Below are 17512 nucleotides of genomic sequence, written 5' to 3'. Positions count from 1 at the left end.
ATTGATCACTGTTATATTAAGTATCAATTGGTATTCAAAGAATTTATATTCCAAAATGCTTGAGTAAAGCCCAGTTTTACTGTTAATCATCCTTATACATTTGCATACATGTCTTCATAAATACACCACTGTGTTAGAAAAATAGACCCTCTTAAAGGCATTGAAATTGGCAGAGATGATTTTGAAGAAGCATACAATTAATTTATGATCGTGACAGGTATGTGTAGTCTAGAGAATTAATGAAAAGCAGAGCATCTTAAGCTAACAGGCTTTTAATTTTATCAGTTTGAGTTTTCAAGAAATACATGTCATTTATTTTCAAAATGGAATGATAGAAATACTTCCTAGAGTCTATCAATAGTATTTAAAATAAGATACTCATAACTTTCAAATGCTGCTTTTACTAGTCATCATTTGTCATTAAATGTAACTGTATATTCGAGAGCTTTCTAATAATAGCCTTTAATTAAACCAAGGACTATTAAAGGGTTTCCGTTGCCCTTTGAAGTTCTTAATTATTACTTGTATCCAGCCTTTTATGGTACACTTAAGGTTAAATTAAATAATTTAAATATACCTTGAAGAGAAATATGAAGACTTTTGCCTATTTTAATTAAATCTCTGGATTTCAGGATTCGAAAATAATAACATATGTTTGGATTTTTTTTTTTCATGGCCGAATGGTAAAATGCTCGCTATATTAAACAACAACAAAAAAAATGGTAGCTTTTTATGGGACTAATCGCTAAGCAGATGCATGTAAATGAGCTATTTTCTATGCATGGCTTCCAAAAGTGCTAATTAAATAGTTGGTATTCAAGGCTACGCTCGCTCATTGTTTAGTGACACACAAATCCAGCGATGTGTGCCAGCAGACATTTTAAGTTGAATGTTTTCTCCTCTACGGCCTTTGTCACGAAATGGTGGCACCATGATGGGAACACTAGTGTAAGCAAAACATTGAAATATGCTTTAATAATGTTTTAACCATGTAGTGACACTAGTCTAGTTTTCTAATGAATTTTTAATTTCTTTTTTCTTATAAGGGTGGTATGAGTTATCGCTGATGCATATTAAATCATATACATGAGTCATTTTCTCTCAATTTGCATAAAATGGCTAAATGCTAATGCGCCAAATGGAGCTTACTATACGTGGGACAGCAAATATTCCCTGGAAGATTTTCTGCAATCAATCTCCTGTATTTCATTAGCAACCAGATAAGGTGTGGTTTGCAGAATAAAAAAGAAAAGTGTGTAGCTCATGAACTTACGAGGCTTCAGATGATTTCTACGTGGTGATTAGAGTGGATTCTGCAATTAGAATTTATGTAGGTAGGACACACGCATGCTTCCTTTAAAGGCGCAGTGCAAGAGTTCTGAACACAGCCTCTGCCACGTGAAACGATGGCGCCATTCAATTATTGTGACCGTCTACATCCACAATTAAACGAAGGAAAGCCACACTTGGAAGGTAGCATCCTCTGATTGGCATAACACTTACTCGAATTTTGCAATTTCCTTATCATGATTACAGAAGAGCTTTTAAAAATAACCACACATGAAATGTTTTCTTTCTTAACTTTCTTCTTTTCCTTGTCAAATAATGGTCAGGTACTTCCTGCACCAATATTTAACATTTAGAGATGTTTTTAGCAATCACCAAAATACTCTTACTGAACTGGCATTAAGATCCCATGCCAAAAAAACTGATTGATATAACCCTGACTCGAATTTTACAATATTATTGGGCAAACCAGAGATGTTTACTTGAAGGATAAACTTGCTGCTTATTTATTCCAACCATCAACCTTTTTCTTATTCCCCCATTTTTTTCACCATCTGGTATATTTTTTAACCTAAAAAAATTGGGGAAGGGGATGGCTATTTAAAAATAAATGTATGCTTTGCCCTACAGTTATTTTGAATTAGTCTTGATAAATAATTAAGGCATGCATAATATATTATTTAGATGCCATGGTCTTAAGAATTTGAGTGGTATTTCAAGTACAATTATAGTCATTTATTTATCAGTAGAAAATTTACATAATCACACTTCAAAATCCAGTGGACTGGAGAGATATCAGAAAGACACCCATGAATGTGGTAATGACTCTGAGCATTAGATTAAGTTAATAATGTAGTGATGCACATGATATTCTAATGTCTAGCACTGCAGTATTTGATCACTTAAAGTGATAAAAGCATAAATATTTTTCTCTTTTCCTACTGCATTTTATGCAGAAGTGCTCTTTACAGGGTAAAATGCAATTTGAAAAATCAAAATTGAATTAGACAATCTCTAATAAAATAGAGCTAGTTAAGTTTAACTTGTAAGAAATAAAGCCATATTTCTATTTCCCATGGCTAAGAACATGAGTCTGTCTTAATAACAATTAATAATTAATAAAAATATAGCTCACTTTATATATTTTGAAGGGACAATATAGACCTTAAGGCTAAAGTCCAGAAAAATGACAGAAATTCAAGTCATCTCTCTTTCAGGGAACCCAACATGCAAATGGAGAGATAACCCAATGCACAGGTAACATCCTCTGTTAGCTCAGTCACGCTATGGGTTCTTCCTTAGCAACGAGTCCATCTGAGCCAAATCTGGCAGAAATATGTGCAGTATTTGTACTGTGCTGTTTAAATCACTAGAATCCTATGTCATACCTGCAAACCGAGATTTCAGACTGTAATTGAGGGTGAGTCTTCATGTGAAAATTGAAGCTACTCAGCAATTTCTAACTTTATTTGGGAACAGCTGAACTTTTCACTACAGTTCTTCATTTAAGAACATACAAATTGTGATGAGTCACTTTACTAAGCTATATCTATTAGCTAATTCCTGTTTCTTTGCTTCCTAGGTATGTTCACCTATTAGAATTACTCAAGAGGCATATAGTATGAACCCTGAAGAAGAAACCTCTAAAATTCCTTTCCTTCCACTCCTTTCAACCCATTTGCCATGAACTAGCCATGGTGGAAACTTCATATTTAAAGCTTTAAACAGGTTTAAAGTCATTCCACAGACCATTCAACATCCTCAGCTCCATCAGGCCCAAAACATAAATATATCTCGTGGGTAATTGAATGCATTAAAATAATATATATTGAGCAGCTACAGCATACAACCTATGTGTTTTGTAAAAATAAGGCCTAAAATCTATTATTTGAGTTCTTCTCAAAGACTGACACATTCATGCAACAGTTTGAAGTCCCTTCATAATACTCACTGAATTAAAAATAAGGACTAGGTACACTTCTATTATTACTATACAAGAGACACAGTCCTGACAGGAAGCAAGTCTATGGATCCTGAATTCAAATATTAAATTTATTATCGTCTTCATGAAGGCATTATCCCCAAATAAATTACAGGAGGTCTTCTTATTAGACCAGGATTGATAAATACATACATTAACATGTTTGAGATACTTATTCAGTGAAAATGTCTTAATCATACACGTTAAAAATTCTTCCATCTCAGTAAATTTGCTTGTATCTTTGCGTCAGTGTGTGTGTGTGTGTGTGTGTGTGTGTGTGTGTGTGTGGAAACATTTCTTTCCCCTAAAAGGCAAAGATCTCAGAGACATTCTGGGTAATTTTTTGTAAATTACTCTTGTGGCCTAAATAACAAAAAGTGTTTATTGCTGGTTTGCTTTTTGTTGTTACACACAATCTTTATCTTAAGGAGTTCCTTTACTATTTACAGGTTTCACCAATCATTAAAGTAATCAGCATCTCGTCATTTCTAATCCGCACAAGCTATTAATGATATAAGACATAAACAGTTTAGCCTTGTCAAGCTTAAATCTAAAACTAAAAAAAAAATAACGCCACGAGCCAGGAAGCAGTTAAAACACTCCTGATAGCTTGTTTTCCCAGGGCAAATGACGATTAAAAGAAACTCCGAACACAAGAAATCTGTCAGATAGCTACTTAGCGATAGAACCAGATGAATACTGTTAGGTAAGTGTTTTAATAACACAGCATTTCTGCAGCATTTTCCCAGGATTATTTCTAATTGGCCTCGTCATAAAGTAGTCGCAAACCGCTTTAAAACAGTAATCACTTTGAAACTAGTACAGCAAGCCTATGACAGGAAGTTGTTAATAATATGCTCCGAAATTCACCTGTGCCCTGCTGAGCCTGACTTCTTTTGTAAGAGCAGAAGTGAAAGTCAACAGTCTTTGTAATGCAAAGAGACCAGCAGCAAGAAAGCCACCGTCCCAGGAACCCCAAAACCTCACTGGAGCTTCCTGTAGACCCTGCCCACCCCTAGGTTAATGAAATCAGAACTGTTTAGACGTGTGGGGGGCCTGCGGGTTATGGAGCTTGCACACCAGGACGCCTGGGCTCACCCCCTGCTCGCTCCCACCCAGGGCCTCCCGGGGTGACCGACGTCCCCTGAGGGAGAACCAGAGTGGCTTCTCCCGGGTCCGCCCTCAGTGCCAGCCTCACCGAGGAGCCGGACCTGAGCCGGGCGGGCGGGTGAGGTGGATTTAGCCCGGTTAGAGTTAAGATGGTATCATTAGCTGCGCACAGCGTGACTTCCCGCTAATCCTCTCTGCAACTTACAACAAGTTTAAATGTCCATGCATGATGTTATTAACTGGCTTTAGTGCGTGCCTAAGACCCAGCTCTCTTTTTAAAGTAATCTCCGAACAAGTTCTACGGTATCCATCCAACAAGGACATGAATATCGCCAGCGATCTGGTGGGCCAGGAGATGCGCCCCGACCTCCCGCTGGGCGCGGGGGTGGAGGCCGTGCTGACCGCCAGGTCGGGGTGCGCTGCCCTGGACCCCAACACCCACCCCGCCCAGATCCCTCCCTGGGTGTCGTCTCCCTCGGTTAAAAGGGGGAGGGGCACGATCGTCATCGCTCGTCCGGAGGAGGACACCCAGGAGAGCAGCCCGCGCAGAGCGGGGAAACTGAGGCTCGGGAGCGAGGGGGCGCGGAGGACGCACGTCCAGAAGCAGCCTCGACGCCGCCGCGCCCGGACCCCCGCCGCTGCGGCCCGGGGGGTGTTCAGTGCGCAGCCGAGGCCTCGGGTGAGGTGCTCGGGAACAGGCGGCTCCAGAACCGCGAACAGCCCAGCACCCCGGCCACCGAGAGGGGCCCGCGGGTTCGGGCAGCGCACGACGGTCGCGGGAGCCAGCGCGCGTGCGCGAACCCGGGGGCTCCTCCGCCCTCGCGTCCCCTCCCGCCTCTCGGGAGCGCGCGCGCCTGCGCACCAGCGCCGCGGTCCGCAGCCCGTCTCCCGGGAAACACCAATCAGGCGCCGGCTTCCGGGGAGGGCGGTGTGCTGCCGCAGCTGCGGGCTGACTCGGGCAGCGGGCGGTCGCGGGAGGCGGCTCGCTGCTGCCCCGAGACCCAGCGGAGACTGCGCGGCGGCCTTGCCGAGCCCAGCGCGTCCGCGGCCCGGCGCTGGGCCGCCCACGCCGGGCTATTTTTAGATCTGAGCCCTCCTTGGTGTCCGCGCAGATCTAAAACCGTGTCAGACGGCCGAGCACGGGGACTGGGCTCTTTCGGAACGAATATGGCTCAGCCCTCCGTGTTTCCCGGAGTAAAGTCGGGGCTCTGCGGGGTTGGAGAGCTCTGCCCCCCGCCGCCCGGCGGTGGCTGCAGAGCGGAAGCCGCGCGCTCCGGCCTCGGATGCCCGCGCCCCCTTTGCACCCAGCACCCCAGAATAATTCCACGAGAAAGCCGAGCGCTTCCCCCCGGGGGACACGGGTTCTCGGAGCCAACGGGAGTGGAGGTGTCTGCTCGTTTCTGCACCAGCTTCTGTAACTTGTGCTGAGAAGCCCAAGAACAAAAAAAAAAAAACAGGGTAACAAAGCCATCCATTAAAGTCCAGAGACACTGAAAAACGTCCTGACATGCCCCACTGCTGTAGGACTGGTTAACCGTCTCCAAGCCCTAATGTTAAAACAACTGACCCGCTACTACAGATAGCTTTTACTCAGGAACTTTGATTCTAATTAGTCCTTAATCTTAAGGACACCTTGTCCCCGTCACTGATCTCGTCACCAGCACCACCCAGTATCTGTCCTGGTGCAAAAGAGGATGCGGTATTTCACTTATTCTAGCAAATGTGGGGAAAGGTAAGTCACAGAAAGGTACAGTGGGACAAGGACATCAATATTCGTAAGCCACAATGATAGTTCCAGAGATCTATTGGGGAAAAAAAACCTAGATAGTTACACGCTCTTTCATTCATTTTCCAGCCACACTGGAAAGAAAATAAATTCTTTGCGTTCATTTCTCCATTTCTAAAAAGTCAAAATTCTTAAGAAGCTAAAACATCTTCCAGTGTTTACATGTAGTCTATAAATAGGAAGTGTGTCTCTGGACATGAAATGCAGTCATCCTTCTCTCTTATTATTTAAATGGCTTCTTAATTTTCATAAAACTACACAAAATCAGATTAGAATTTCCTGTTTCCAAATAAGAAAATCATTTTAATTTTAAAAAGAGACACAAAGAGCACCAGTGGCACAAAATTTAGTGTTTAAGAAGACTTAAAGAAAAGCCACTTTGGAAAATATTCCATTTTGAATATAAATAATGCCTTTATCTCATTATTATGCATATGAGTGGTAACTTCAGTAGGGGACACATACTGGTAAATATGCCCATTGGCATTCTGCAAAGATATTGCAGAAGTCTCCCCATGTATTTTTTTAACCTCTATCTAGTTTCCATTTTTATTTTTCTTTTGGATTTTTTTCTGACAGTGTTTATGGTATGTTTTTTCAAATTTGATTATTAAGTGACTTCACTGTTAATTTTCCAGTATCACAAAGTAGGACAAGGAAAATAAGTTGGTAGAACCTTTATATTTACTTTTAAATGTATCATTTCATCATCTTTTTATAAGTATTTCAAGAAAAGATTCTAGATGTCAAAACCTGCAGTTAACGTTCCTGTTTAGAAATACACAAAATAATACCTTTGACGTTGGCAACTCAAATGTATTATTCAGCAAAACAGCAATTACTCATTGTTTTGCACTTACATGTTAAGAACTATGCGACACTTGGTGACACGATAACAAAATTGCAAAGTCAATTATATTTAAAATAGACATCCTAATAAAACGTACACACAACCAACTCCTTTTACTCTTCTTGAACTGTTTTGTTTCCTATTTCTGACTGTTTACAGTCAAATAGATTATGTGACTGTTAACCCCAAAGATAACTGATTTGTACATGTCATGAGAGGGAAAAGAAAGGTAGAAAATGCAGGGAGGGGGGTAGCATAAAGGGAAAGCATATTTCTGAGGGCCCTAGAATCCACCCAGGGAGGTGCCAGAAGGTTCTTGTATATTTTTGGAAATGTACGCCTATGGTGTTCTTTTAGAATGTCAATCACAGTGCCAAACTTGCAGGGAGCCGTGTGCCCAAATTTAAAGCAAATTTAAACTAGATCCTCACCAACAACTCCAAGCAGAACTGTAGCAATAAAACCCAAGTGGAGACTGCTGATATATAATAAGAGAGGGTTTCAGGTAGAAGGAGGTGTTTGGTTTATTCTATTTTAATTGCACAAGGAGCATTTCTGTAACTTGAACTTCCAAGTAATGAATCTCAGTCCTCCACTCAGCCTGCAGCCTGAATTGAAGCTCCCATCAGAAAATTAAAATGTTTGTCTGAATAAAATAACTTCTTAATGAAGTCTCTTATTTCTTTTCGTTGCTTTTTTTTTTCTTTTTTTTGTATTTTCTGCAATGTAGCCCCCTCGTAATGATATTAGTTCTAGTGTGGGAAAATATTATAATTGAGATCTGGTAAGTTATTTGCAGACTTCAAGTTTTTCTTTACACTGTGCTGACATTTAGTACAGCCCTGGTGAGGAAAACAATACTGCCATTCATAGCTCTAGACGTAGATTTCAATCGACTTAAGCGTGCACAATGAAACTTGGTCATTCACTGGTTACCCATATTGTGTTCTCAAATTTTCTCTCAGCAAAAGTATAATGACTCAGTATTGTATGGTTGCATAGACAAGGGCTAAGAACAAGAGACACTAGTTTTGTCTGACGGTGTGAGAAAGTCGTGAAGGGATCTTTTCTTCCAGATGGTGTTAAATTCAGCTGCCTTTTTAACATTGGCCTTGCACAGCAATCTGCTGCTCCCTTTCACAAAGACTGCACTTGGTTCCCAGTAGTTAACATGCATGCTCACGCAACCTGCAACTTCACTCCAACTGTTTTACAATGCAGTGGTATGCTAAATAAACTTGATCCGGTTTCTGCCAATGTTAAAAACTAGCTTTCAAAGAACTACTTAACTGATATTTACACTTCTTTTGACTTAAATGTACATGCCTTTGGAATATTTCAGATTTCAGAGAAATATCACCTTATTATAAGGTCATTGTAGAGATTATCTCGGCACCCTGCAGCCCCATGCTCAGATACGGTAACTCTTCAACACACACAAATAAAACAAAATGTCAGGAGTTTGATGTGTAATCGAAAAAAGAAAAAATTGGGACATGTTGCAGCAAGAGCAAAAAATAAAATGAAAAGAACATTGAAATGTATTTTTATTGATTGATAAGTTATGCAACATTAGTATGGTACAAAGCAAGTTTGGTATGACAATGGCAAACACGGAATTATAATATTGTTTATTTTCCTTAGATGTTATAGTTAACATATTTACAGAAAAGACCAAGATGTAGGCAAAAAAGCTTCAGTAATTTGACTCCATTGAGGGCTTTCAGTAAACAATAGGTTTCCCCAGCAAACATCTTATTGCCTTAATTGAACCTCCTTGAGAAAGAAAAACCACACACTTTGTAATGTAAATGTTAATTGTAGTAGACAATGGTTCTAGGTAAATAGCACCCCTGGACACGAAACAAATGAAAGGAATACAGGCACTTAACAACGAAAGGTTGTTTGCACAAACAGGGCTCCAAATGTAAACAAACAAGGGTCTTCTCAACGGTCACTGAGGTAGTAAAACTTTGGCACGTGTTCAGAAGCCAAATCGAGAATCTACCTCATTGAAGTCTCTCTGAGCTTCTAAGTGTAACTAGCAGTGGTTTTACTGGCTTTTCCAGTCTGAAGGCTCACAAGGAGCTGAAGCTACAAAGGAAAGTGGACTGCCTTTGAAGCATGGTATACTACTTGGGAGTGTCAGGAATCTAGGCCATGTGGATGTTAACAGGCTATTTTGGTCATTTCTCCGTGGTTGTATTTATGTGTAAATGCCCATACGCACGTTGGCTTGGTGATGTGGCCTAACGGAAGGACTTCTCAGGGAAGGATTGCAGTGGGGACCTCCAAAACCCCAAAGTTTATGCCAGGCATAGTAATCTTTAAATGAAGCAAAAAATGGCCGTGTGGAATGCATCTAGCTGGGACTACTCCAAAACCACCTCTTCTCACCTTGTTATTGTACTCCACTTTCCTGAGCTGATGACTTTACAGTTTTATTTCTAGCAGACAGGCATCGATTAGCACCCTGGAGCCAGGCTCCTAGGTGCCTTACACTAAGAGGTAAACAAGCTGATGAAGTCATAGCAGTGACTGTGGCAAGGAGCTGTGTACTTGAAAGTAGAACCCAGCCAAAATAAAAACGGAGAGGGTAGTCAGCAGGCCCTGAGGACATTCCTAGGATGTCACCCGGGGCCAGGCAGTGATGGCACTTTCTTGGAATCACTTTCTACGAGGTCTCCTTACATATTGAAAATCTCAACCAAGCTTCAGAAGCCAAACTTCATCACGGCCAGCAGATTAAACAGCGGTGCAAAAAAAAAAAAAAAAAAAAAAAAAAAAAAGAAACGCACAGCAAGCAGCAGCTAACAGACCAGTTGGCGCTGCCATTTGGGAGGCTGCAGATGGCTGTGGGTGGGAAATGCCTTTACCTTCTTAAGCGATGGAGATGAGTATGGTGTGTGCACTTGATGTTTTTTTCATACCCTGCCCCCCAACAGGGCTGTCCGTCATAGGCTGCCGGCCGCTTTACCACTTGCCCCCGAGCGTGGGAATCAGAGCGTCCCGCCGTTCACATCTCCTGCGTTCCGTTTAGCGGAATCAATTAGGCAAGACAGACCCTCTGATTCCCCACCCCCTTTCTATTTTTGTCAGGTCTATATACGTCCTAATTATTTCAGTTTGGGATGCCAGAGCTGTTTCCTGGATAGACCTGATCATCCTTAAACAAAAAGAGAGGAGGCGCCCACGTGGGTTGTGGCGTAAATGTCACTTTCATTTCCAATGCTAGGCGCAGAGTAAGACAGAACATTTTTTTAACACTTTGACAAGAGGGGAGGCGATCTCGTCTCCATCATGTCTTTCTGCTTCAGTAGCTTCCTCAAGGAAACCCTCTTGGAACAGAGAAGCATCTGTCCTTGCATTTTGAATAGAAGAATCAAAATCAGCCTTTGCTGGTTTTTTTTTTTTTTTTTTTTTCATTTTCCCTGCTAGTGCTAAGTCCTCAGTAGATATAAATTATTAACTTTGCAGGATAAACTTTTCTGAAAGTCTAATTTCATAGAATTTGACATTCAGCCCAAATACATTTCAAGTAGTTTCCAAGCACAAGCTTCAGATCTGGGGGGAGGGGCCTCAGAAGGGAACTGCCCAAGTCTACATAATCATGGACTCATTTTTAAACCAGTTGTCAACATCTCTACAAAAGCTTTCTAAGAAGAAGAAAAAAATCCCTCCTATATAAACTTTGGCCTTAAAACAGAACAAATGGTACATGCATCTTTACTCAGGAGCACAACCCAAGTCTTTACAGCTCTAAGGACCTTTCCCCCCAAAGCCTGGCACTTTTTAAAAATTTCAGCATCTTGTGTCGCTTAATCTCCTCGAATCCCACCTTTCACTCTTACGGAAAAACCAAAACAAAAACAAAGTTAGATTCAATAAGTATTCCTGACCTTTCTGGTTTTTACTGTCTCTTGGTTGTAGTCTTTCATTCCCACGCTGCCCGGCGATCTTGAAGGAGTTTTTACTTTCGGTTATCTAGCTTTATGAAGACCAATACACTCATACAGCTAGATAACCAAAGATAACAACTCGCTTCCCTCACTGGCCTCTGTCTTCCTCTCGCCAGACGGCAGGTCTCCATCCTTCCCGGCTGCCAGGACGAGCGGTCCTCCAGGACCCCGGCCCTTCTTCGGATTCCTCCTTTTATGTAAATATGACCTGGTTTCTGTTTGTGTATGTGGGGCTAAAACATCCAAATAAGATCTGTGGCCTTCAGAGTTTATTCCGAACTTTTTTTTTTCCCCTTTCAGCAAGTAATCTCCGGCAGCGTTAGCCAATAATTCATCTATTAATACGAGAAAATAAAACCAGCTATGAAGGTGCAGCACGCGGTTAGAAGTGCGCAGCAGCAGCCATCCCTTCTCGGGCCTCTATTTGCATTGTAAATTGCTTCGTTCTCACGCCAGACTCTTTCGCCTTCCTCTATAGAGATGTAAAAAGCCAACGGCAATTTCCAGCGCAGGTTAAGGAGGAAGGGAAAAAAAAATCCCGTTCTAGAAAAGTGACGGCAGATTCAAGGATCGGCTCCTGATCTTTTTGGGTTAGGCATCATGAGCTTTTTTTTACCAAGCGGTGGCAGCTTGATTGCACACATCTTGTATGCGAGTGTTTTAGGGGGAAGATCCTCGATTTCACAGGGCTTCTAGGCGGGGGGGAGGAGAAGATGCCGTCTTGCTGGTGTGCTGCTGCCCCCGGTCTGAAAGAAGGAGAAAAGGGCCATCATTGGAGGGGCTTTCACTGCCAAATTGTGGGCCAGCCCAGCAAGGTCAAAGGTTCGAGACCGCGGGAGACCAAGGTAATGATGATGTCATGAGAAATCTCAAGTACATGGTTATTGATATGCATCAGTGATCAGCCAACTGCCCCACGCCTGCCGCCCGAGCAGCGACAGAGGTAGCAGAAGCAGCCACAGCAGCAGCCGTGCAGCCAGCCCTCTGTTCTCAATCAACATTTCTTCCGCTAGCACTACCGACCGCTCCTGGAAAAGCAACCCGCGGCCTTTTACCTCCTTCGTGCTAGTGTAGATCGTGCTAATATCCAAAGACTGGAAGAAATTTCTCTCTAAGGACAGATAAAAGCATTTCAGGTCTGGGGAATGTCTTTGCCTGCATTTCTCTTCTGGCAGATTGCATAGGCAGACAGATGGAAGGCACTTTGCTATTGCTTAAAGCAGGGCCTCGCTTTCCGGGGCTGGGAATCAGATCTGTATTACGCAGTGAGTCGATGTGTGATTACACTGACAGTTTGCTCTGGTCGTGTGTTTTTAATGGCTTCACAGCGCAGTCATGTTTTGTACCTATGCACCATGGCGATAGGGCAGCCAGCATATTTTGTTCTGGAGGTCAACCCGCAGGCTCTAAGCAGGTGTACTTCTTCCTGGTTTTTTTTTTTTTGGAAAAAATAACTGCATATATACGGTGTGTGTGTGTGTGTGTGTGTGTGTGTGTTTTAGAATGCAGCACAGGTAAACGCTGCAGCAATAGTTTCTAATGTTGGGTACAACTCTGCTGCAATAAAAATGCTGAGCCTTTGTCTATGTCTTAAACACCTATTTTCATACAGAAGGACAAAATGCACTAGTCTTATGAAACTACTTAAAAAAGTATTGTTACCTCCTGAAAGATACAGATAAAACACCTGGATGTTAAGAGCATGCCCTACTCTCACGTTCCCTTCCCCCACCCCCATTTTTCTCCTATGTCCAGTGGAATGACATTTTATTAATGAATTCATCTCATTCCTTTTCTACCAACTTTTCTCAAAGTGCAAATGTGAGCACTTCAAGGATCCCCCTTTTCTGTCTCTCCTTCCTAGCAGGTGTTCTATGTCTATTGTATCTCTAACATATATAGTTCTAAGGTTCAGCTGTTCCTCAACAAAACATCTTAGGCAGTCTAAATAGGATGTTTATTCACCGTGGGTGAACTTTATGAGCTGTTTTTCAAAATTACAAGTTCTGTTGAGTGATGTTACTATTCTTGAAAATGTATGCTACAGAAGACTGTAGTAAGTCTTAATATTCACTGCACACATCACTAGTTTATCACAATACTCTCATTTCGATAGGGTGACTGTTTCCCCAATCAATGACTAAAACACTTTCAGAGTTAACATACACTCTGTCACTAATTCAGTCATTTATTCATTTAAGACATGAGTATGAACATGCTTATCTAACTACATACAAAGCACACATATGTAATCCCTGTAGAAAAGACTGACAAGTAAAGGAAACCAAAATTGCTAGGAAAAGCCCCCGGTGAAGAGTTTAAACAGCAGTATCACACCAAAGAAGGGTAAGGTTTAGTAGTACAGATACCAACTTTCCCTTAGGCTTTTTTTTTATTTATTTACTTTTGGGATGAGCATTCTGGCACTGATTATTCAGAAAAGACTACGCCATGGAAAGTGACCGTCTATGCATCTTACCAAATTATGGAACAAGAAGATCAGAAATGGCTGCCTTAGGTTATGCATAAAGTCCACATGCAAACTACACACAGATTCAGGAGAACACACTGATGGAATTACTGTTCTTTATCAAACTATCTGAGGATAACATCGGAGGGGAAATTTAGAACATCACCGAGGCACAGGCCATTTTTGACATTACATAAAACTCTAATGAGCTTTGAAGTATTACAGGACTGCAGAATATTGTGCCTTTGCTTACCAAGACCTAGACGTGAACCATGAGTGATTTGGCATGTATTACATAAAGCAAACGTGATCAAATGTATTCAGTTCCTTAAGCCAAAGCCCAAGAAATTCCAGATATTTTTAGAATGTCTCTTGCCCTTATATATAGCTGGGAGAGGGATCCTGATAGTATAGAGCTGTGATGCATATATGTCTGTGTTCATTAGCTCCATATTTGTGTAAATCTTCAAATTATTATGGTTCTATTTCCACATTCAACAATTAAATGCATTTTTAGAATTCAGGTACTTATCATAAGAGCTAGCACACTGAATATTTGAGATGCTCCTACAATTAGAAACTAAAGACACTATCTTAAAATAGCATCTTCTAGGGCAACATCTCATAGATCAACTCACTCCAGAACTGGCCTCCAAACCTGGCAGCGCTATCATTGAGAGAGGCACAATGAGTGGAATGAACCAATATGAAGATTATGGGCAGTGTGTTCATTAGTCATGCAGCCAATTAAATATTCTACCTTTCTGTCATCTCTCAGGATGTGAAAAAATTAAAACATACAGAGCAAAGCTTAACAGTAAGCACCTGTATGTTTCAAAGACTGCCAAGGTTTCTATTGGAGCTTATCAAATACATATCTTTTAAGGACCGTGTTATTGTGCATAGTATGAGACAAGTTAAAGCAATTGTGCAGTCCTAAATGTGCCTACCAGTGTCTGTCCCACATTAAGAGCAACCCTTCCCACCTACATGTTTTTAAATCGCATATTTTTGCTTTCAGAAAGCTACTTAGCTGAGCTGCAGAACACTGTCTTAAAATTTGCATACTGAAGGACACACTGAATTCAAATGGCTTCCCTGCTCATTCCCTAATAAATTCCCATTAATAGCTAGTAGATTAGGACGTGATTGTCATGCTTGTTTTCTAATCTTTTTATAGGTCTCCAGATGGCTGAAACATGAATTGAAACATCCTGGTTTACTTGGGAATAACAAGCTCTGCTGAAGTTAAAAGTGAAAAGTTATGATTTTCTACATATTTGCTTCAGAAAGACACAATTCCATAAATTCAAATTCACCAGTTTGCCATTAATATTTAGAACACCTCTGAACCCTATTCACACTACTACGGAGTACATAAGAATTGGCCTACCACCAAATTTCCTTTTTAATATTTAGTTCATGTGATTCCCATGCATTTTGACCATAGTCCACTAACAGAGTCAAGACAACCATTTTCTTTAAGAAAGCCATTTAATTTATAGCAATTGTATACTTCAGGTGAGGTACTTTGACTAGCTTACTTTCTAATAAAAGTATCCTACTATCTCTTCTGCACCTCAAATTTCTTTATAGGCAGTTATAGGTTATGTTGGTGTTATGCTTGATATATAGTATATACAAAGACTTCTTACAAGGTAAAATACTGGACATACAGAAACTTAAAATTTTATGGAATTATATCTACTGCATTGGAAGATACAGAACACACTGCAGGCCTAGCACCCTGTAAGTAATACTCTGTTTTGATTGCACAGCACTTTGATTTCATCAAATGTAAATTATAAAATTACCTTTGGTTGGATGGACAGTCTATTCATTTTATGCTTCTGTGCAGTCTCATCTGAAAAAGTCAAGAAAACAAATGATCACAGTTTATATATAGGTACATATATATATACACACACAAAATCATATGTACGTATGGCTTCACTTAAAGGATTGCAATTACTGTGAATCCTCAAAATGCTAAGAGACTCCATCAAACCCCAGTACAGCATTGCCTGGCCTCCAGCAACCACAGGGTTAAATATGCTAATTTGCATTTAAATGGAGACATGCATAATAATAGAAATGCAAAATATGCAGAATCTGGAGGGGTTTGGAAAATTAATTTTTCTTTCTCCCTTTCTTTTATTTTTAGCTGGCAAAGGAGAGGGACTTAAGAAACGTTAGGGATTTGAACCTTGTAACCTGCCATACAAAAGAGGAGTGGGGGTTCTTCCACGTAAGGATTTTAGCAATAAAGTCTTATTTTCTAAATGTTTAAGAGACTGGATCTGCAGGTCTTTCAAACAATAGGAATCCCTGGGTAAACGTCTAATCCATTAGAAAGATGCAAATAGTTTACTGTAAGGCCACAGCTCGGTGAGATGTGCATTCATGTCTAAGGCTCCTGATTGGCTGTCCTCTCCAGTAAATCAATGAATAATGTAAAACCTGATTGCTGTAAAGTGGTGGATTTTTTATTCCTTTTCCCCATCCCCCCACGATCCAATATTCACGAAGTCCTACCCTCCCGAAAATAGGCTGCTTTTCTTCTATGATTTTTATGCTTATTGTTATTATGGGCTGGTGGGGCTATTGGTTTTGCAAAATGAAAGTACTGCCCGGGCTCAATTAGCTGACTACAGTAGCTCAGTCCTGAGACAGCGCCCTAATTACTGCTGCCAAGGTGGAGGAGGGGGGCGGCGTGGCAGGCAGTTGCGGGCACTGAGAGGGAGGAAAGTGCATGTGAGCCCGAGGCAGCCACAGCTCCAAGCGGCCCGGCCGTGGCCGTGACTTGACAGGCCTGCGGTCTAACTTCTGACCGATGCCACTGCGGCCCTGACCCCTTCAGACAGCTCCCAATCAGACGCTGCGGGTACACGTGCAAGAGGAAACGCTGCAGACCCCCTGCAAGCGCATCGCGCGGGTTCCCTGCGCCCTGGGCTTCCGCGGTGACGTCCAGGCCACGGAAAGGTCTTTCCTTCCCCAGCCGGGTCTGGGCTCGAGCACACTGCTAAGCCCAGGTTCCGCTCTGACACCATCAGCTCCTGGAGCTAGGAGTTAAGTCCCAGCAACTGACCAGGAAGGTGGCACGCAGATGAAGCTAAACTTGGGATAACCCTGCACAGCGGCCTCTCGTCGGCCTCTCCAAATCCGAAAGGCAAAGAGAAAAAGGAAGTGGAGACCCAGCAGCTCTGGTTAGCGCCCTTACATAAGTTTCCAACAGGATTTAATCAGACCCTCGCTTCCTTGGGACGCAATTGCAACTTTGGGGAGGTTAAAGGAGGTGAATTATTCGAAATGCGAATCCAGAAACCAGGAACGCAAAAGACCATCGTATTGAGCTGTAGATTTAAGAAGGAAAAGTCCCACCACCACCAACACAAAATGCTATACAAAATTCCCTTCTCCAAAGAGAAATTTTCCTGGCCTCTTCCTGTGACTGGGGGGTCAGGCCGGTGGATAATTAACAGTCCAGGCTCGGTCAGCTCCCGAGATCAACAGGTTTGGCATCCGAGGCACAGAATCAATTAGCTGTAGCAAAGCCCCGGACTGGCGCTCGGAGCGGCCCGGGTGGGGTCTGCGGACGAGGGCTCCGGGAGAGGCGAAGAGCGCGGGCGCGGGCTCGGCGGGCAGTGCGGCCCGCGCCGCCGACCCAGTTGCACCCTGCGGGCCGCGGCCGAGATACTCACTTGATCTCCCAGCGCCAGGCAGTGTATCCCCCCAAATCCAGCAGCACAGGAATCGAGGCGCTCCAGCCAGAAGAGACAAGATCCAGTCCCACAGCGGCTGCAGCACACACACAGGCTCCTTTTGGCGTCTCCAAAAACAAAAACAAAAAACAAAAACAAAAACCAAAAAAAAAAAAAAAAAACAACAACAACAAAAATTTTTTCTGATCATTCCTCTCCTTCGCACATTTAAAACTGCCGCTCAATTCCACATGGTGATTCTTGCTTGATTGCGTCTAAAATAGTTTAAACGGGTCTTCCCTTGTGGGAAGACAGAGAGCAGGGCGCCGAAGATCAAGGAGGAAAAAAAAGCCAACTTTTCCCCCCAC

The 17512-nt window shown here is 42.1% G+C and overlaps 1 long non-coding RNA gene across 1 annotated transcript; it reads right to left on the bottom strand.

Annotated features, from left to right (window-relative positions):
• Positions 1 to 11486: 11486 nt before the first annotated feature.
• On the bottom strand, positions 11487 to 17253 carry LOC102005710. The gene is made up of 3 exons (XR_260582.1): positions 17145 to 17253; positions 15258 to 15307; positions 11487 to 11719 (listed from the first exon to the last, which is right to left on the bottom strand). It is a non-coding gene; the product is annotated as an uncharacterized LOC102005710 (long non-coding RNA).
• Between the last annotated feature and the right edge of the window lie 259 nt (positions 17254 to 17512).

This window comes from Chinchilla lanigera, unplaced genomic scaffold, assembly GCF_000276665.1.
Source record: "Chinchilla lanigera isolate Chin_1 unplaced genomic scaffold, ChiLan1.0 scaffold00017, whole genome shotgun sequence".
Taxonomy (NCBI): Eukaryota; Metazoa; Chordata; class Mammalia; order Rodentia; family Chinchillidae; genus Chinchilla; species Chinchilla lanigera.
The sequence above is the reverse complement of the archived record's forward strand: the minus strand, read 5'-3'. Positions and strand labels throughout refer to the sequence as shown.